General features: G+C 38.3%; 1 pseudogene; it reads right to left on the reverse strand.

Moving 5' to 3' along the window:
- Positions 1-2,375: 2,375 nt before the first annotated feature.
- Positions 2,376-21,013, reverse strand: LOC130241640 (zinc finger protein OZF-like; annotated as a pseudogene).
- Between the last annotated feature and the right edge of the window lie 1,661 nt (positions 21,014-22,674).

Below are 22,674 nucleotides of genomic sequence, written 5' to 3' on the forward strand. Positions count from 1 at the left end.
TGTCTTTAAAATATGAACATTTATTTTACCCCAGTATATTCAATGGAGCTTCTGCGCTAGCCTGCCGATTCTGACGGGCGGGTGCGAGTTAAAGGCTTTTTGTCTTGTTTTACGCTTGAGCAACTAAATGATTGCCAAAGTCTATTAATTGAATGTGTTTTAATTACATTACAACATCGATGCTGTAAAAGGAACCGTATAAATTGGAAAAAAATTCACAATAACAGGTCACACTCATACACTACAGAGTTTATCAGTATGGGAACAACACTAGCTCAGCATATACCCTATTGTATGCTTTTATGCTTGTTTTTGTATGATATTTTGAGGATGACAAGCTTAAGTCAGGCCTTGTCACATTTTTATTTGTGAAAATGTACGTTTCGGTTAGAATGTAGCAAATAATAAATATATAATAAAATAAATTAGTAAAAAATAAGAATTAGAAAATCCTAAGAATGCAATCCACGTTCAAACAAATAAACACAATTTCAGCAATCACCTTTTGATTACTGTTTCGATTAATTGGTCTGTATTTACCAGGCACGGTTATCATCTGTTCTTGTTTCTCTAAAGACACACATATGCCTCTTATAAAAGTCAGGAAACCTTTTTTTTTAGCTCAACTGAATGATTTAATATACAAAGCCGTAACGCAGCCAACACAAATGCTTCATGAAGTTCTGTTCCATCTGGACCAGTAGCCTTCCCACTAGAAAGTGTTGTTACAATGCTTAAATATTAAAGTGTGTTAACTCTATTTCAGACAGCACCATTGGGTAAATCTGAATGCGGTTTGGGGTGGCACAAAGGCTCAGTGGTTAGCACTGTTGCCTCACAGCAAGAAGGTCGCTGGTTTGAGTCCCAGTTGGCATTTCTGTTTGGAGTTTGCATGTTCTCCTCATGATGGCGTGGGTTTCCTCCGGGTGCTCTGGTTTCCCCCATAGTCCTAACACATGTGCTATAGGGGAATTGATTAACTAAATTGGCCGTAGTGTATGAGTGTGAATGAGTGTGTTTGGGTGTTTCCCGGTACTAGGTTGCATACGTAAGATTTCACGTTCACGTTTGGATTTACTAACGATGAACTTAACGTGGGAATGTGCGTTGGTCCACGCCAACTTCATGTCTGGCGTACGTGTGTTTCTTGTGTGTGTTTGTTTTATTTCCATTGGCGACTCCAAGAGGCAACTATGTTAAAGTGCACACTACAAAGTATCTTGGAGCCGTGCATGGGCAGCTGTATGGGATGGGATCATCCGCATGTCTAGCAGGTATAGAAAGTTTCCATACTATACAGTTGACCAGCAAAACATTAAAGCACAATTTGCAGCGATCGCCGGTTTTCCCAATCTAATCGGAGCGATCGACTGCACGCACATTGCTATAAAGGCGCCATTTGAAGATGAGTTTGCATATAATCAGAAACATTTCCATTCAATAAATGTGCAAATAATGTGATGCTCAAATGCGCTTAACATAATACACACACTTATTAATGATTCCTACTAGTCTTCCTCTTGATGAAGAGTAAGCAAAATCTGATATGTAGTGGGGGAAAAAAGGAGTTCATCAGACGCTGGATTCAAACCGGGTTCATGATCGATCGTGTCAAAACATGTTGCCGTGCGCTTTACGAGCTACACCACTCACGCTGCTGTCTGCTGCTCTCTTTAGTTATGTTGTAGCTGTCAATCAAACGGTGATGGGCGGGAATAACTCAACTAGCCCATTCCAACGAGGTGTGCTATTTGCACTTAGCCTAAATAGACACTGCAAAATTTTACACCTTTACGTCGGACAATATCTTTTTTTAATTTACTCACAGTGCGATGTTCAGACCCCACTGCGTTAACCGCGTCAGCTAAACTCTCCCACTCTATTTTTTTCTTTTGTTATTAATTCTGGAGGACAAACTTGCAAATAACACAGTTTTTCTCCGGTCTACCTACGATAGGAGCACCTCCAATTCACATTCTGTTCAAAAGTTTCTCTTCTTGCTTGCGTTTGCCATTGCTTTTTCATTTGGTTTTGCCAAAGTGGAGTCATTACCATATTCATACTGGGGAGGAGAAAGGGGGAGGGGTTTTACGCTTGTGCACTCAGTTTCACGTTAATTCGAATGTACAAAGAGAATATGCGGGTGCGCACTGTTTCATACATCTGATTGTTTTACTGCGTACGCACATTTACAGCTTTAAGCGTACGCAATGTTTTAGTCTTTGTAGATGAGGCCCCAGGTCTGTTAATTTGGGCTCTCTTACTGAAGTGGCCCCTGATCAAGATGATTCTGATCACAGGTGTCAACTCAGTTATCAGTGTCTGCATTGTTGTTACTTCAAGCATCTCATGGGAATCAAGTAATTGTTTATTCCTTAAACAAGAGGTCACCAATCTCTGTCCTGGAGGGCCGGTGTCACTGCAGTTTAGCTCCAACTTCCCTCAACACCTGTTTGGAAGTTTCAAGTGTACCTAGTAAAACCTTGTCCGTTTCTCAATATGCATTCTTCAGCAATCTTGCGTCCTCGTGTAACGTCATCATCAATTGCCAAAGTTCAGTTCCAATACTCAAGAACGGAGGATGTGTGAAAGTTCACGGATGTGTTCTTGATATTGAGGACGCATGGATGCAGACTTGAGCACCGAACTCGCTCGGGAAGTCCCAGAAGTCATTGCGACTGGATGTGGGAAGCGCAGCATTTCATATGGGTTTATTATTAAAGTTCAGAGATATCACTTATTTATCTCAGGAGTTTCCCTAAATCAAATGGTGAATTTAAGCATCAGCATGATAATCTTTATAAAGGAATAAAACACATTAAGGGTGTTTATTTGCTAAAATTCGTATTAAAATCAGTTTTATATATATTGTGCAACGTATATTTGTAAAGTCTTTATGCATAGTATATACTGAGAAAAGGGGAAAAACAATAAATCAATATATGAATGCTGTAATGTTTAAATAATTTTCATTAAAAACACGTGAAGGTCACGTGACCATCAGGAAGAACGCAGCATCTCATTTCTCACTGGACGCGTTCTCTGCTCTCGCGGTCTCCCGAGTTCATTCTTCTGAGGTGACCTGCCATCTTTACAAGAACGCAAGTCCGTTCTCTGCCTTCTTGGATTTGAGAAACAGTCCTTGATTAGGCTTGTTCAGCTGTGTTAGATAAGGGTTGACGCTAAACTCTGCAGGACACCGGCCCTCCAGTAACAAGTTTGTTGATCCCTGTCTTAAACTCTTTTCATACTCTTGCCAGGAGTAAGGCTTGTTTTAGTGTGACCTAATTCATGTCTTTTATTGTTCCCTTTAGTAGAGAAACACTTTCCACAGTGTTGGCAAGCGTAAGGTTTTTCTCCAGTGTGAACCTTCAGATGTTGTGCAAGGACATGTCTCCAACTGAAAGTCTTTCCACACTCTTGACAGGGGAAACGCTTTTCTCCAGTGTGAGTACTCATATGGTCTGTAAGTTTTTGTTTCTGGGTGAAACTCTTTCCGCACTTAGGGCAGATGTAAGGCTTTCCTTTCGTGTGAGTCTTCATATGGTTTGTAAGATTTTGTTTCCAAGTGAAACTCTTTCCACACTGATGGCAGACGTAAGATCGTTCTCCAGTGTGAATCCTAATATGGTCTTTAAGTTTTTGTTTCCGATTGAAAGACTTTCCACAGTGTTGACATGTGTAAGGCTTTTCTCCAGTGTGAACCTTCATATGGTCTGTAAGTTTTTGTTTCCGATTGAAAGACTTTCCACAGTGTTGACATGTGTAAGGCTTTTCTCCAGTGTGAATCTTCATATGTTCTGTAAGTTTATGTTTCCGAATAAAACTCTTTCCACACTGATGGCAGTTGTAAGGCTTTTCTCCAGTATGAATCCTCATATGCTCTGTAAGGTTCTGTTTCCAAGTGAAACTCTTTCCACATTGTTGGCATATGTGAAGCTTTTCTCCAGTGTGCATCTTCATATGGTGTTTAAAGTTTTGTTTACAAGCGAAACTCTTTCCACACTGTTGACAAGTGTAAGGCTTTTCTCCAGTGTGAATCCTCATATGGTCTATAACAGATTGTTTCCGCTTGAAACTTTTTCCACACTGATGGCAGGTAAAAGATTTGGTCTTCTGGGCTGTTTTTTGTGAAGAAGTTTTTGTCTGTTTTGATTCTCCAGATCTGAAGTCACGACATCCTTCAAACTGATCCTTCTTTTCCATTTCATTCTCATCTTGACTCTCCTCTTTAAATGGCATCGGGTCTTTGTTTGGAAAAAAAAGACAAAACCACATAGATGTTAAAATTAATAGTAAAATTAAAATACTATATTTTTGGATACTGGATTCCAAAAAAAATATATGTATATATTTTTTCTTTGCCATTTCCCATGTACTAATCTATACTTTGAGTAAACCTTACTATTATACCTGTATGCTTAATGCTTTATAAAAGGTATACCTAAGCCGCCTTTCAACTGCACACGACATTTGGACACGACTGTCGGATTACGCCCCCTTGTGGCAGTCCCACAGAATTTTCAGTTTTGCCGTGCACCATGGGAGAGAAGCTGCTTCTTGCAATGTCCGAAATAAAGAAGTGCAAAAGCAAGAGCCTTTATTCTCCATGCCTTCATTGTGGTTGCATGAATGAATACTAGAAACTCAAAGACTGCTAAAAGTTTTGAAGGCAATGTGGAGACAATATTAATTTTATAATATAATCTGAATTTTCCACATAAAGAGATGATCGGAACTCCACGTACCTCCGACGCTACTCTCCATTGGAAATCAATGACTTCTGGTCTGTTGCTTGTCGTGTGCAGTGGAAAGGCGGCTTTAATGCATTAGGATGCATCCGAAGACCACTAACACACATTGTGAGTAATATTTTAAAACGTGAAACACATATTCACTGTTAACCATTACACGTTTTCCTTAATAAACTCCAAATGCACTGCTCATTTACAGTTAGTAATGTAGTTGTTGTTGCAGTAAGTTGAGGTACAGGGTAGAATTGAGCCTACTTCTGCAGTTTGACTCACAGGTGATCCAGCCAGTAATAAAGCCGATATTCTGAGCTCCAGTTGATTTCTGCCATTTTGTCTGACAGGTGTTTAAGGTGAAAAATGGTTAATTATATGGCTATATCCGATATCTGTTATATGGGAACTTGCAACACAGACAGCAGGTTCCCAGAAAGGCTGTGCAATATACAGTGTCATCTTTTCTGGAAATCTTGAGAAGTGAATGAAATGGATTTTTGTGTGGACTCACCGTCAACTGTCAGATCAATAGTGCAATCACTTGCAAAATGATAGGACTCAATATTGATGAGCTATTCTTTTCTGTTATTGGACTGGCACAGCATGCATCATAACTTTATGGATATGTGACTTGTGATGTGGCAAAAACTTGTGAACCATCTGTGGACTTGAAAAATGACTGGTGAAATGACCTAACTTCAACTTTATAGCCTGGAGGCCCAGATAAACAATGAGTTAATCTTTACTGTCTCTTTTAAGTTCAGTCATTTTTAGGCAGCATTAGCCGCATTTCCACTATCGGGCCAGTGCGAGCCAGGGCTTTAATCGGGCCAGGCCGGGCCAATAGCCCGGGAGGTTGAGAAATGAGGCCGAAATCATGTCGCGTTTCCACTGTCGGGCTAGTTGCTCGCAGCGCGTCACGCAAACACCGCCCCCAGAACGTCCCCCGAATCAAACGTCACACAACCCGTCACACAACCCGCCCACTTCAGCGGGAACAAAAAACTCAAATTATAACCACAAACATAACCTGGCATCACTACGAAAGCTGGAAGATGGAGAACACCGAAGCGATTGCTTTTTTACTGTTTGTGGTCTGTTGGTGTAAGGCCAGACAGCGATCCCTGGATAAGGACATTCGAGTTCGGCGGCATTTACTTCGAACACAGATTTTGGCTGCAAGGCGAGTGAGTTGATCAAGCGCGATAGCAAAACAAATGTAAGGGAAGAAAGCATCTTGTCTCCTCTTTACCTGACAGGAAAACTCCGCCTTTGTACGTAACCCCGCCCCGAAGCCCCAGTTGGCCCTCCTTGGCCCAAGGTATTCGGCGGGCCGAAAAAGGCCGGACGCTGGCCCCAAGGAAGCCCCGCTTTGGCCCGATTACGCCCTGGAAGTGATAGTGGAAACGCGACTGGCCTTGGCTCGCCCTGGCTCGCTCGCTTTTGGCGCGATAGTGGAAACGCGGCTATTGTGGCCTAATGGCAAGAGTTTAAAGGTCAAAGGTTCGAGTCCTGGCACAGAGAGGGATTTTGGTCACGTTATGACTCTCATTTTACTTTCATAGATGCAGTATAGTTGTGTCTTGTTCGAGATGACACTGTTTGGACGTGTTTGTGAATTCTGTTAGAAATCAATATGTAATATTTTCACTACACATTTAGGCCAGGGTTGCCCGAACTTGGTCCTGGAGGGCCGGTGCCGTGCAGAATTTAACTCCAACTTGCCTCAACACACCTGCACGGATGTTTCTAGAAAGCCTAGAAAGAATTTGATTAGATTATAACTAAATATTAATTAAACTAGGGATACACCGATCCGATATGGGTTCAATTCTGCATATTTTTGCTGGATCGGGTATCGGCCAGCTGGTACCGATTTAAATCCGATCTTGCGTGTGTGCTATATTCTGTGTAATTTATAAGCCAACAAAAGCCATGAAGGTAGCCTATAAGGCACTAGAAAGTTGTCATGTAGGCTACTAGATCTCAAATGTTCTGAAGCCATTCTATAGTTTAATGTGAAGCACAGATGATTATTCATGTGCTTAAATTCATGTTCAGTTCAGTGCTTCCTGCCGCTGTGCCGGTCAATCATTCTCCATTCATTCACAATTCAAACTGCGTGTCTCGTTCAGGACAACACGAAAAACTCTCCAAGACTATTTGTTCCTGTTAATATAAATATTCAGTGGAGAAATGCATTTAGTTCTGCATTAATTGGCCTCATTTTGACCTGCAACAGCAGATCATTGCTGTTTCTAAATCATGTTGCGCTGTGTCTGTTATCAGCAGATCAACATTCATAACACTGCAGTAGAGAGGGTTATTACCTGCTGTTCACACACACAGTAGGCCTACCTGAAACTTTAAATGAGAAAAGGCTCAATAATACATTGGACAAATTCTCAACGCACCGATTTCTTCCCTTTGTGCTGCTGTTTTGGAAGTGTCCACAGATACCGGTGGCCTGCGCCTGTGTCTCAGTGATAATTCACTCATGCACCGGCTGCGCAAATGCAACATGCGCCGCTCCATAAGATTATTCTCACAATGTGTTTCTGTTCTCTCATCCTTCTGACTGAGTTTATTCTTCCGAGGGGAATACTTTCAGTGCGGTAATATTTTGTAAAGCCTGGCTTATTGTGGACAAAGTAGTTGTTTTAAATAATAAAAGTGAAACTGACGGCCGCAATATGGATTGTCATCAACAGAATATTATGTAGCCTAATATAGGCTACTATGAAACTGAATATTTCACTGTCATTTTATTTATATTAATATTTTATTTAACAGACCTGTCTGTCAGTTTGTGCACTGAAGCATATAAGCCGACCTTGTTTTGAACTTCACCTTAAATATTCTTGTTTATTTTGTACATAACTGAACAACAAAAATACATTAAAATAACCAACAAATTATACCAAACGAAATTCGTTTCAAAAAGATAACTTTTCAGACATGCTTTCAGTTTCTCCATCTCACTCGCGGCGAGTTTAGGCGAGGGAATGTTTAAGTAAAACTGGCCTCAAACCTGCAGGAAAATATCAGGCTTTGCTAAAATTCTGGTTATTTTACCAAGGATTAGGGTCAATAGTGGTGGCCTTTTACAGATTTCAAAGAAAAATCCTAATATTAAAAAAAAGGAAACATAAGCTGGACCACAACAGATCATATCAATGTCATAATTAATGCTCAAATAATGTAGCCTAGTTTACAGCAAGCATCATGTTTAGTTAGACTTTGTCAACTGTCATATACAGCAGGCCTATTCACCTTATTCTCCGTGCTTGAGCGGGTGCAGCCATTTGAATCTTTTTGGCTAGAGACCTCCAGTCTCACTCACTTCCATTCATTTTTACACGTTAAAAACAGCTAGTTTTGCTGCTTGATGTTGCAAACTGATATTTTCTTATTATATTATTCTATTTTGTCTGTATAATCATGCAAACACTTGTTTGTAGAGGGAGTAGTTTGACCGTTTTCAGCCGTTTATTATTCCTAGTTATTTCTCCTATAGGTAACTGAAACAATCGCCAAGTTCTAAAACAATCGCACTTCCGTATTGAAGAATAAGGTCAATAGGTCTGTTATTTTTACTAAAGAAGATATACTATCTGAGTTTATCCCTAGAACTATAGAAACTGTATTATGCTTAAAAAAAACACTCAGTATAGAGATCGGATCTGTATTGGTCAATACTTAGAATTTTGGTATCGAGATCGGATCCGTTCCAAAAAAATGATCTCCGTGAATCACTAAATTAAACCATAGTCGGAGTATATAGGCTAATGTTGGCATTATTCTTTTATTATTCAGCTTCACCGTCGCTTTAAGGCCAAATTGTGAACAGATATGGTGAAACAAATCCCGCAGAGCCTTTATCCTAATTTTGTTATTGCCAAATAGCCGTCATCATTTAGAATTTATTTTAATATAATTTGTTAGGAAAGACTTATTTTTATTGGTGTGTTGGCCAATTTAAAGGCTGAGTGTATGTACACAGGTCTATTTAGAGTGCTGAGATGTTATAGAGCAGGGGTCATCAACTATATTTGTCAGAGGGCCAGAGTTTTACCAGACAGTCTCCTTGGGGGCCGGACCCCCAAGAACAAAATCAAATAAAAATCTAATTTTAGCTTAACATTAAGTTTAATGTTTATACATTTTCCATTTCATTACAAACTGAAGGCATTTGATTCAGGCTCCAATCACCTATACCACAGTCAACCACTAGGAGTATTTTGCCTCAACTCAATTAGGCTGTCAACTTCATTTATAGAGCACTTGAAAAACACAGAGGAAGTGACAGGAAAAGGTCTCCTAAAATGCCACCCTCAAAGACCATCAAACGCAAAGTTGATGTAGAAAACAGGTCCTTCAATAATGACTGGACTGAAAAGTACACACTTATCATGCCAACCTTCTGAAATGCATCAATATGCCTAATTTGCAGCGAAACTGTTGCCGTTGCAAAAGGGTACAACTTGCGCCGTCATTTAAATCTGTCTACTCCCGTGCAAGTGGCATTATTACTCGAACTTTAACTGATTAACAGTGAGTAACGTGTGCATCCCTGCAGGCTGCTTGGGTGCTTTGCAGACATAACCGGCCTTTCACAGAAAGTGAGATTTTGGATTTGCGCGTGACTCATTCGCCGTCAGCTCAAGCCAAGAATTGTTCACAAACGCGGTAAAAATGCTGCCATTAGACGAGGTGGCCTTGAAGGAGGCTCTACGCGGTGCTGAAAGCCTGAGCGCATTTTGGGTATCTTGTCCCATGTGCTCACCACGTTCGGTTCAACCTATGCCTGTAAGGCTGCATTCTTCAAGATGAACTCGATAAAAACGCACAAGAGGAAATGACTGTCAACCTCTGACAGCAACCAAGCCTGATGTGAAAAAGTTAAAAAAAATGTAACTTTAGCCATTGATTAACCCCAATGTTAAGTAAGGGTATGAGGAAAATTATGCGTTGTTTTTTTTTTTTTTTAAACCTGTTTAAAATAGTAGTAGTAGATAAGTCTCTTTATTGAATTTTCCATTTTCAGTAAAACTTTTTAACAGAGCAACTCAAAAATATACAAAAACAAAGTACATGAAATAAAAAGGAAAGCAAATACCAGGTGAAATAATACTAATCAACAGAAGAGGGAAAAAAAAAAACATTAAGGGGTGAGTTGGGGGTGTGGGGGTTGGGGTGGGGGTGGGAGCTTACAATTCAAGTATTTGGAATAAATCTGTTCTCACAATATGACAGGAAGGGTCTCCAAACTTTGAACAATCTATTATTTGAGCCTTGGGTGCTATATTTGATTTTTTCTAGCTTTAGATACGTCATGACATTTTCTACCCATTTAGTATGTGTTGCTGGTTTAGTTGACTTCCACTGCAAAAGTATAAGCTTTTGGGCCAACAAAGAAGAGAACGCTAGTGCATTTAATTGACCTGCCGGTAGTTCAAGGTTTTCAGGTGTGACAGCAAATATTGCCATTACTGGATCTTGTACTGGTCTCCTTTTCACATATATAGGAAAAAGTCTCACACACCGCAGACCAAAATGGTCTTAGGGATGGACACGTCCAGAACATATGCCCCAAGGTGGCCTCATCTCTGTGGCACCTAGAACATATTGGATCAATTTCTGGGAATATTCTTGACAGTTTGCTTTTAGAAAAGTGCAGCCTATGAATTATCTTAAATTGTAATAAACCGTGTTTGACGCAAATAGATGTTGAGTGGATTTGCTTAATTGTTGATTGCCAGACTGTCTCTGGAACTATATTTCCTAAGTCATCTTCCCACTGTTTCTTTAAAAAAATCTAAAGATGGTGCGGCTGCTCTTTGAATCAGACTGTACACTTTTGAAATCAGACCACCCTCAGATGTACTTAGGTCAAAGATCTCCTCAATCCAGCTGCTTATGGGAGGAGCTGACAGTGTACTACAATACTTTTCTACAAGGCTTCTAACCTGTAGATATCTGAAGAAATGTGATTTAGGAATATCCAATTCTTTAGTCATATGTTCAAATGACATAAAATTACTTCCTTGAAAAAAGTCCCTTGCATATCTGAGTCCCTTTCTAAACCAGATCTGAAAAGCATGATCAATTAAGGATGGTGGAAACAATGCATTGGAAGTAATGGGTAATAAAGTGCTTGTTTTTGCTTTGAAACAATAAATGCTTAACGCCGCAAAGTCTGTCTGAGTCTGTCTTCATTTCAGAGTGTAGCCTAAATGCAGTCATAAATGGTGGTTATTCTGACAAGAGACTCGGTTGTTATTTGTTTTTAGTTGCTTTAATTTTTTTTTGATGCTCACAATTTTGGAATCCAGTCGCGGGCCGGATCGAACGGCTCAGCAGACCGGATTCAGCCCGTGGGCCGCCAGTTGATGATCAGTGTTATAGAGGACTTATTTTATTTCTTTGCTCCAACTTTCAAATGGCCTATAGCCTACGTTTGTCACAAATAAATAATGTTAAAACACGTATAAACGACTCATTCTTGAAAAAAGGCAAAAGGGCTGTGTGCAGACGCATATTTGAATAATGCCGGGCTGTTAAGGGGTTTGGGCTTTGAAAAAGCTGTCAATCAAAATGTACTTGTCGGGCTCGGGCCCTATTACAGCTCTACTTCCTAATTCATTTTCCAGTCAGGCGGCTGAGTGTAGTGGCTTCCTGGTGAAAGAGAAGCTATACATTGAATTGCAACTTTCTTAGATTCTAAGTAATCTCACCACTGACTGGTGAAGCTTGATTATGGGTAAAGTCCATTTGAATGCTAATAATGATATTATTAACCATTTCTAAATTTTTTTGGGAATGATTTTTCCAAAGTTTTCAGTACAGCCACCGGAGCACTCTCAACAGAGGATCAGCTAATCTCTCATCAACAAGAATCTTCCTACTCTTCACTCGTTGATATTGGATGCATGTAAAAAGAAAGTTGATCATGTGTAAAAGTCGAACAGTCTCCTAAACAGTGTTTAATCACACAAGCTGGCCGTCTGTGCCAAGTTCTCTTCAGCTAATGTTAAATATGATGAATTAGCATGTCAGATAAAGCAGTTTAATGAGAAATATTGATTAGTGTAGAGCTGCAGATCTGAATGAGGATCAAATGTTGAGCTTTGAGGATGAACACCAACCTGTTTGTTCTTCAGTCTCTTCATGTTTGACTCTGAAAGCTTCTTCAATCTCTTCATGTTTGACTGTGAATGTTTCTTCAATCTTGATGTCTTCACTCTCCTCTTTAATAAACGCCATCTTTATAATAATCTGCTGTTCTGTGGGTTTGGACTCTGTGAAGATCAAGATGAAGACCATCATTAACAGAGGAAAATGATTCAATCTCTGGCTTTGTCTCAGTTTAAAATAAAAATCTCTTTTCCTCATCTCTGTTCTCCAGCGACTCATTTCATTATGTTAAACTGGTTTGGGGTAAAAAGGAAAAACTAAAACTTTTCTGTTATTCATGTGGAAGTCACACGAAATGAAGTTCATTGACGTTAAAATAAAGGGATAAATCGAATAATTACGACGCTGTTTTAAATGCAATTCAACGGTTTTAATCTGGCCTGCAAGAGATACGTCGATATATTCGCTAAATTATTAAAAACGCAAACCTTTCCCGAGTCCCGAGTGGATTCACAGCCGATAGGAGAGAGACGCAGACTGGTGACGTCATCGACAAGCCGGCATAAAAGTCCCGTGTGTAAAATCACAATACAAGAAACAGTAGAAATATTTATAACTATTTTAAATACAAACGAGTGTGAGATTCAGTGGAATAAAAAAATGACAATATAATTATTTTAATATCAGTCAATCAGTCATCTCTGTATTAAATTGCAAATGGTAAGAAACGATATAGGCTTACATGTATACAAAAAAAAATTACATGTAAAAAAAAAAAGGGCAGATAAAATATATTGATACCATTTTCTTATATATATATATATATCTATATATATCTATATATATATATATATATATATATATATATATATATATATATATATATATATATATATATATATATATATATATATATATATATATATATATATTAAATAATGAGTAGCCTGTAATTGTGAAGACATAAGACCTCCATGAACTGCCTTAAGATTTACAGAATTTATCATTTATATGATTATTTACTATTTGTTTTGGCTAATTTATATATCTTATACTGTGTTGAAATAAACATACAAATTAATCTTCCTATTCCTATTTGATGTTTTCCCATTTTTGTATAACAGTTTAAATAATTAGCAGTTTAATAGTCACCCAAGTCAGTGGTTCCCAAAGTGGGGGTCGGAACCCCCTGGGGGGTCGCGGGACAATGACAAGGGGTGGCTTGGTGTTTCCAAAAGTCAAATAAAATTTATTCAACTATTGAAATGATCATGGTTTATCCAAAACCCACAGAAGATTAAAAAAAGGAGTTAATCGTTACATAAAAATGTAACCACTTGCAAATGAAAAGCCATCAGCATTTACATTTTTTTTCATATAATTGGTGTGTTTACGGTAGATTAACAACACAACAATGGCGTCAGATGCAGCAGATTGATTTATAGCACCAGGTTAAACTTTCTGACACCTTTATGGCAATAAAATACATTAGAAATGAATACAGGCCACAACTGAACATTGAGAATAATCTCTGAGTGGCGTTCTCCAAAATCAAACCAAGAATAGACTTGTGCTGGAAACATTGTGTCCCCCAGTCTCATTAGGGCAGGTTAATATTAAATTAAACAAATGAATCATGACTATAAAAATTATATGCTTGTTAGACTTACAAATTTTTGTGTTGTCAATATGCTCTTGTTTATATAAACCTATTGTTGTGCATGCAACATTTGTATATTTATAACCACTGGCACTGGCATTGTTATTTCGGGGGTCGTGGGCTGAAATCTTTGGGAACCCCTGACCTAAGTAATATTTAATCGAATAGGATTACCTTTGTACACTTCCTCAATGACGGGACAAATTCACACACTGCCGCTAGATGCCGCCACATTATAACTCTGTCAGTTCTCTTGTGTCCACAGAATATACTCGTCAGACTCATAAATGAGCCACTTTTGCGAGCAACTCGGAAAGCTTGCCTCTGACCTCAGCAGAGCTTCTGATGCAAAGTACTTGCGATTGGGTAGCTCGTATCTTGGATCAATGGTTTTTAACAATGTTTTAAACCTTCCATTTCCACCGTTGCTATGGGAACCATGTCTTTAGCAATGTCATGAGTTACTGCATTAGTTATATCATGCCACTTGCGACTTTTCTTTTCCTAAGGCACACTTCAGGTAAAAGACGCTTCCAGAGAGCTGTTTCAGGGCAGATGTTTTGGATTGCGGCTGCGTAGTCTTCGTGGCTGAAGTTGTAGCATGAAGTTGTAAATACTCATCATACTTCACTTTATGGTAAAGCTGTAAGTGGTGGAAGAGATTTGATGTGCTTCCTCATTTTCATACAACCGATTTATAACATTCCCTGCAGATGGGCTGTTTTTGCTGCTCATCGGAAGCTTTAAATCAGAACCATCTCCAGATAAGTGAACCATTGTTTTTCTTTTTACTGACTAGTATGTTTTCTGTGTTGACCGGCACTGCATGTTCCTCCATGTCGCGTGTAGTGATGGGTCATTCTTGAACTATTCGTTCATTTTGAATGAATCTTTTGTATGACTCAAGAACAAGGAGTCCTCTCAGGGAGTGAATCGTCATTTGCACATGCGTACATTTGTGCAGGTAGAGCTTTTGTGCTACCTTGGAGCGGTCTGTTTTGTGCAGAATGCGCACAAGCATTTGTGGCCTTAAACCATATCGATATGAAAGATATTAGATAATCCCGCATCACGTTGGGAAATTATACCGATATATAACGCTCAGCCCTACTCCTGAATATACTGTAATGTACGCTTGAATGATCTGTGGGTTTTAATTGTAGAGCCAAGATGGGAAAAGGCCATAAATCTTGATGATTATAATAATAGAACAATAGAAGAATAAACTTGCTAGATAAGTTTGCAGATAAGCTTGTGGCCTAAAAGGAATATGGATTATGACATGATTAATGTTTCATAAAACTTATATTGTGTGCAAAGTAATCCATTTAGTTTATTTTGGAGGTGTTAAACGGTGCACTCTCACATAAGGCTAACCGAACCTTGGCCAGACGCGTTTCCCGGATTGTCTCAGAAGTGTGAATGCTCTGTTTCGGGCTCAGGTGCGGTTCAGTCGGCCAGCCCTGGCCCAGTTAGAATAGGTTTGCCAGAGCGCGGTTTACTTGGGCTTTGGCGCGGTTCGCTTGTAGTGTGAGTGCAGAGCGCACCTGAGCCCGAAACTGAAGACGAGACGTGACTTTTACAAATTGTTTGAAATGGATTTATTAATCATTCTTACTGTTTAATGAATGCAAACTGTCGTAGTTTATTGAAGACGCAAACCCCTCACTGCTCGACAGCTGCACCTTCAGCAAACCTCCTAATTCCTGAAGCATGGGGACTTTATGATTGTTTATGACCGTCAAAAGTGGCTGATCTGTTCGGTGATATATTTGACTGCGTGTCACTGCATCCAAAACGACTAAAACAATATAACTAAAGAAATCTCCACTGTGCTGAGTGAGAGCACTTCTTACTGAACAGCACATCATCGATGACATAAGCGTGCCCAGGCACGAATGCAATGCGAGCGCGGGCTGTCGGGGGAGATGGGAGGGAGGACATGCGCGCTTCGGCCCGGTTCAAGGCAACTGTACACATCGTGAGTACACCCAAAGAGTAGAGTCAAGAAGGGTAAGGGCCATAAATCTACTTTAATACATTAACATTTACATTAACCAGAAACAAAACTATAATATGATACTGAATTCATTCCTTTTAGTGCGGCACCCCAAGGTTTGGTGACCTCATCTGGCCAACTCTTTGAAAATTCTCTGGGAGTGCCACCGGTGTAAAGCTTTTGCCAAACAATTTACAGATGTGAGTCTATCTATTATTAAGCATCACATGGGAATCAAGAAGGAGCTTACATCCGAAAGTTAGTCCACAGTGTGAATTCTCATATGCTCTTTAAGGTTTTTTTTCCAAGGGTAACTCTTTCCACACTGATTACAGGTGTGAGGCCTTTCTCCAGTGTGAACCTTCATGTGGCTTCTAAGGTTTGGTTTACAAGTGAAACACTTCCCACACTGCTGGCAAGTGTAGGGCTTTTCTCCAGTGTGAATCCTCATATGATCGGTAAGGTTTTGTTTACAAGTGAAACTCTTTCCACACTGTAGGCAGGTGTGAGGCTTTTCTCCAGTGTGAGTCCTCATATGTTCAGTATAGTATTGCTTCCATGTGAAACTCTTACCACAGTGTTGGCAAACGTGAGGCTTTTCTCCAGTGTGAACCCTCATATGGTCTATAAGGATATGTTTCTGAGTGAAACACTTTCCACACTCTTGGCAAGGGTAAGGCCGTTCTCCAGTGTGAACCCTCATATGGATTGTAAGCATATGTTTCCGAGCAAAACACTTTCCACACTCTTGGCAAATGTAAGGCTTTTCTCCAGTGTGCATCCTCATGTGCGTTATGAGGTATCGTTTCCAAGTGAAACTCTTTCCACACTGTTGGCAAGTGTACGGCCTTTCTCCAGTGTGAATCCTCATATGGTCAAGAAAGTTTTGTTTCTGTGTGAATATCTTTACACACTGATGGCATTTGAATGGCCTTTCTCCATTGTGAATCCTCATATGGTTTGTGAGGTATTGTTTCCGAGTGAAGCTCTTTCCACAGTGATGGCAGGTATTCAATTCGGCTGTTTTTTGTGAAGAGGTTTTTGTCTGTTCTGATGCTTCTCCAGATCTGAATTCAAGACATCCCTCATCCCGAACAGTCTCCTCTATCTCATTCTGTTCTTGATTCTCCTCTTTAAGTGGCATCAGCTCTACAGAGGAAAAAAAATACAATCCCATAGGTGTAAAACTGAGAATAACACATATTTTTTATTAAAACAATACTAGATTGTTTAAAGAATTCAATGCATTTAAGGAAATTATGCCATTTTCCATGTACTTTACTACACTGTGGGCAATGGTGTAAAGTAACTAATTACAAATACTCAAGACTACTGTAATTAAGTAGTTTTTCTCAGGGATTGTAATTTACTAAGTAGTTTTATGAATGTGTACTTTAACTTTCCCTTGAGTATATGTTTAGTGCAGTATCAGTACTTTTACTCCACTACTGTCCTTCAACGGACAGTCACTACTTTATTTTTTCCTGTCTATGGGGATTAGAAAAATCAGTCCTGTGATTCCTGGCCAATCAAATTGCACACAGAAAGTAAATAGCATCATAGTGAACTACCTCAAAACATGGATGATTATATAAACTGTTTGGAAGCATTAAAACTGTCTAAGAAGATGTCCAAAATCTTTACACGCATTGACCCAGAGACTGTTTAGATGCATGTCACTGAAGAGATAATGACAGATGATTACTGTATGATGTCCGAAATGGCCTTCAACACCCAGCAGGCACAAGACGTCAACATGACGCAAGATTGACGTTGTACCCTAACGTCGTGGGGATGCTACATTTTGTTTTGAAATGAAAATTGGGTTGACGTCAGAACTCAATGTCAGGCCTACGTCAATGTCCAACCGAAAATCAACCAAATATCAACATCTAATGATGTTACAGATTGATGTTGTGTGGATGTTACCACTATGACGTCTATCACGTTAGATTTTGGTTGCCACACCTGATGAATAAATGTCAGCATTTGACATCAATATGACGTTGGTTTAAGATGTTGGCTTGATGTTGGATTTTGGTCACTTTTCAACACAACCTAAAATCAACCTAATATCAACGTCATTTGACGTCACTATTGGACATCAAAATAACGTCCTTAGATGCTGGCTAGACATTGAATTTTGGTAACCTGGTGTCACAAACTAAATCTAAACTAATATTAATATCTTATGATTGCCTGCTGGGCAATAACTAAATGCACTACAGAATGTCACGTTTACACACATCCACAAATTACATGTAAACTCATCAGCTTTTCACAGCGTAATATTCAATACTCTTGAGTACTTTAGACAGGTCTACTTTTAACTCATACTTTGAGTAATATTTTTACAAAATACACTTTTACTCTACTTGCACTACATTTTTTGGCAAGTAATGGTACTTTTACTTGAGTATGATATTTCAGTACTCTTTCCACCACTGACTGTAGGCCACATCTTCTATGAGGCCTGTATGCATAATGCTTTACATAAGGTATCTTTAATGCACTATAATGCATCCAAAGACCACTAAAACAAATTATTTGTAAAACTTTACAATAGAAAACATATATTTACTATTAAACATGACCTATGTCTTGCTAATCTCCAAATACATTACTAATGAGCAGTTAATTGTTGTTGCAGTAAGCTGAGCTTTCTGGCTGTGTCTAGCTTTAGCTTAGCTCTATTTTTAATGATCCGTCATCGCAATCAAACTCCATCAATCAAATTAACACATCATGTTAGCATCGCAGTTCATGCCTTACATTTTTCAGCAACCCAGAGTTATAAGTATCGTTAGATTGTTTTTGTTATCTCTCTCCAATACACAGTCTCAGTGTTTCCCCAACCATTATATAAAGGGGGCGGGCAGCCCTCCCTCCCAACGGCTGTACCCGCCCCCCCTTGAAGTCAAGTTAATTGTATTTTATATAAATAGCACCAGATCACAACTTTTATTAATAAACAAGCTAAATAGCCATATGTAACATCTTATTTACACAACAGCATGTTATTTCTGTTCTGCGCTCGCGTCACTGCAGCTAAAATATATACAGATAAAGACATCTCAAGTCTCTCGAAAGTTCCAGGAGTCTCCCGCATAGAGACTCCCGGATCCCCGCAAACGAATGATAATCATCATTACATTTGTTAGGTTAAATGAATAGAGCAGTAGAGTGCAAATTCCCAAAAAGTTGGGGCACCTTCTCTTTTGTGTGGATTTCAAAACCTGCAGTCACTTAATGCTGATTGATTCCAAAACAAAATTGAGTGACTCTGTGGACCTTAACAATCCTAACACAAGTGAAACCAATCATGAGAAAGGATATTTAAGATAGCTGATCGCTAGTTTTGCTTCTCCTTATTGTGAACCTGGAAGTAGCAATATGAAAACCTCAAAATAATTTCCTAATGACCTAAAAACTAGGATAACTCGCCAACATGATTTAGGAGAAGGATACAAATAGCTATCACAAAGGTCTCCATCTCCACAGTCTGAAATATAAACAATAGAACATCAGGCCATGGGAACAGTTCTTGTAAAGGAAAGATGTGCTAGACCAAGAAAAACCTCTGAAAGGCAAAGGTAAAAAATGGTTAGAATGGTCACAGACAAACAACAGACCACCTCCAAAGAGTTTAAGGAACATCCAGGTGACTGCTGCACACTGGTGCTGGATGAGAAGATCCCCCCATTGTGTAAAGCGCTTTGAGTGGCCAGAAAAGCGCTATATAAATTTAAGGAATTATTATTATTATTATTATTATAAAGATGTGTTATAGGTGAACTGGGTATGCTAAAATTGACCATAGTGTACGTGTGTGTAAATGAGTGTGTATGGATGTGTCCAAGTGATGGGTTGCAGCTGGAATGGCATCCACTGCGTAAAGCAAATGCTGGATAAGTTGGCGGTTCATTCCGCTGTGGCAACCCCAGATTAGTAAAGGGACTAAGCCGAAAAGAAAATGAATAAATGAGGACCCTTCACAGCACACATCAAATCTGACTGAACTGGAGAAACTTTGCTAGGAAGAATGGTCCAAAATGCCTTCAGCAAAAACTGGTAAACCCAAGTTTATATGGGGAAAATAAAAATCAACCTCTGTGCTTTGTTTTATTTGGAAATTAATGTGGTTTATTGTTTAACATTTATTAGATTGCATTCTCTGGAACCCTCTAAATTGGTGGACTTGTACATTCAGATGACCGTATTATACTGGGTGATTAAGAATAAAACTATAATGCAAAGGATCAGGAATTTATCATGTAAAAAAGACCATGCAAAACTTTATTATGAGCATTATTCACGTGTGGAGGCAAATGCTGGTGTATAAACACACTGCAATTGAAGAGTCCATTTGAGGTTAGTAAACCTTACAATGTGTTTGTATTATATATGTTTTAAAAATGCATAAATACAATAACATTTGTTGTTTTAGTACAGTAAATCTCTGTATTCGATGTGCAATGTAGTTTAGATTAGAGTATATAAACACAGTCTCTCAGATGTAATAAACTCAGCAGGTTCACAAACCAGAACTCTGTGATTTAAGTGCAAGATAAAAATGAACCATCAATATAGATTAAAGATGAAAAAAGGAGATGCAAATATGAAAAACTAACTAAATGTGTTTTTTTATGTAAATAAATGAGTTACGTCACTTCATCTTTCCTGAAATGTTTCACACTCAAAATACAAACCAGTCTCAGTGTTCAGTTCATCATGTGTAAAAGTCTAACAGTCTCCTAAACAGTGTTTATTCACACAAGTTGGCCATCTGTGCTAAGTTATCTTCAGCTAACGTTAAATATGATGAATCAGCATGTCAGATAAAGCAGTTTAATGAGAAATATTGATTAGTGTAGAGCTGCAGATTTGAATGAGGATCAAATGTTGAGCTTTGGGGATGAAAACCAACCTGTTTGTTCCTCAGGATCTTCATGTTTGACTCTGAAAGCTTCTTCAATCTCTTCATGTTTGACTGTGAATGTTTCTTCAATCTTAATGTCTTCACTCTCCTCTTTAATAAACGCCATCTTTATAATAATCTGTTGTTCTGTGGGTTTGGACTCTGTGAAGATCAAGATGAAGACCATCATTAACATTGGAAAATGATCCAATCTCTGGCTTTGTCTCAGTTTAAAATAAAAATCTATTTTCCTCATCTCTGTTCTCCAGCGACTGATTTGGTGTTGATGATGAACTGATTTATGATATAAAGACAGAAAATAAACGCAGCTTTACTGTTATTCAGATGTGGAAGAGTCAAAATAACGTCCATTAACGCTGGATAAAGCATTACATTCATCAATATATTCAGTAATAATGGCGTTACTGTATAAATAATTCAACAGCTGTAAACTTGCCTGAACGGGACACATTTAAATAAACGATAAAATGCTGAAAAACACAAACCTTTCTCGAGTAGATTCACAACAAACAGGAGCGCGGCGCAGCCTGATGACGTCACCGACAAGCCGAAATAAAAGTCACGTATCTAAAATCACAAAATACACGCCACTGATTTGCTGGAAAGATTAATCACTACTTAAAACAAAGAGTGCGAAAATGTACATCTATAATTATTTTGATACCAGGTATATCTGTATTAAAATGCAAATGTTATATTATAAAAAATATTATAAATGTTATATTCTAAAACAGCACTCGTACAGCCTCTTCATCCTTGTGTACTCAGCCCACATAGAGTGACAGCAGATCGATAAACTCACTACCTACAGTGAGTTCTCATTATATGCCTTTAAATGCCTAGTTATTGAGTCAGAAAGAGGAATCTTACAGCAAAGTAAAGTCAATGATGCAGATTTACAAGAAGCTTTTTTCTAATTCTAACCATGCGGGATTATCAGAAGGGTTAATACAATACAACAAATTTAATGTAATGAAATTTGGGAAAGATAGTCCACCAAAAGAACATAAAATAAACACTTTGAAATAAAAATAATAATAAAATAATTCTGACTTCAACTGTATATATTTATTAAACTTTTAAACAATTGCTTGCTTGTCGTATGTAGTTTCAAATAAAATGATTACTCCAGTCATTATTGCTTTCATTACTATTAACATTAATAATGAATATTAGAGTGATTTCTGAAGGATCACGTGTCTCTGAAAACTGGAGTAAATCTGAAAATTCATCTTTAAAATCACTGGAATAAATTATTAAATTAAACGATCAACTAATTTTATAGTGCAATAAAGTTTCACAATTTTACAACATGTACTGTTTTATTGATTGCATAAATGCAGCCTTGGTGAGCAGAAGAAGCTTATTTTAAAACATTTAAAAATCATACTGACCCCAAAGTGTGGACCGGTAGTGTATATGTTGAAGTCAGAATTATTCGCCCCCTATTGATTTTATTTTTCTTGTTTAAATATTTCCCAAATTATGGAGATTCAGGAAATTTTCACAGTATGTCTGATAATATTTTTTCTTCTGGAGATAGTCTTTCTTGTTTTATCTCAACTAGAATAAAAGCAGTTTTTTATTCTTTTATGTCAATATTATTAGCCCCTCTAAGCTTTATTTGTTCTCGATAGTCTACAGAAAAAAACATCATTATACAATAACTTGCCTAATTACCCTAACCTGCCTAGTTAACCTAGTTAAGCCTTTAAAAGTCACTTTAAGCTGTATAGAAGTGTCTTGAAGAATATCTAGTCTAATATTATTTACTGTCATCATGGAAAGGTTAAAAGAAATCAGTTATAAGACATGAGTTATTAAAACTATTATGTTTAGAAACGTGTTGAAAAAAATCTCTCCGTTAAAAAAATAATTCAGGGGGGCTAATAATACTGACTTCAACTGTATTCAACATAGAGTTTATTTTTCAACAATGCAAGAGCCTCATACCTGGAATTGCTTAGGGCTCCCAAATCACTAAGTTAAAAAACAACTGCCGGTTTTAAATAAATTCAACATTTACCAGACTACGAGCTAGCATTTTAGCCAGGACTTTGCTGTTCACATTGAGAAGGGAGACCAGAGGGTCTTTTTTTTCCCTTGATAATAAGCGATATGACTGCTTGTTGCATAGATGGAGGCAGAGTGCCATAAAGGAGAGATTCCTCAAAAACATTTGACAACAGAG

This window comes from Danio aesculapii, chromosome 15 (genome assembly GCF_903798145.1).
Source record: "Danio aesculapii chromosome 15, fDanAes4.1, whole genome shotgun sequence".
NCBI lineage: Eukaryota > Metazoa > Chordata > Actinopteri > Cypriniformes > Danionidae > Danio > Danio aesculapii.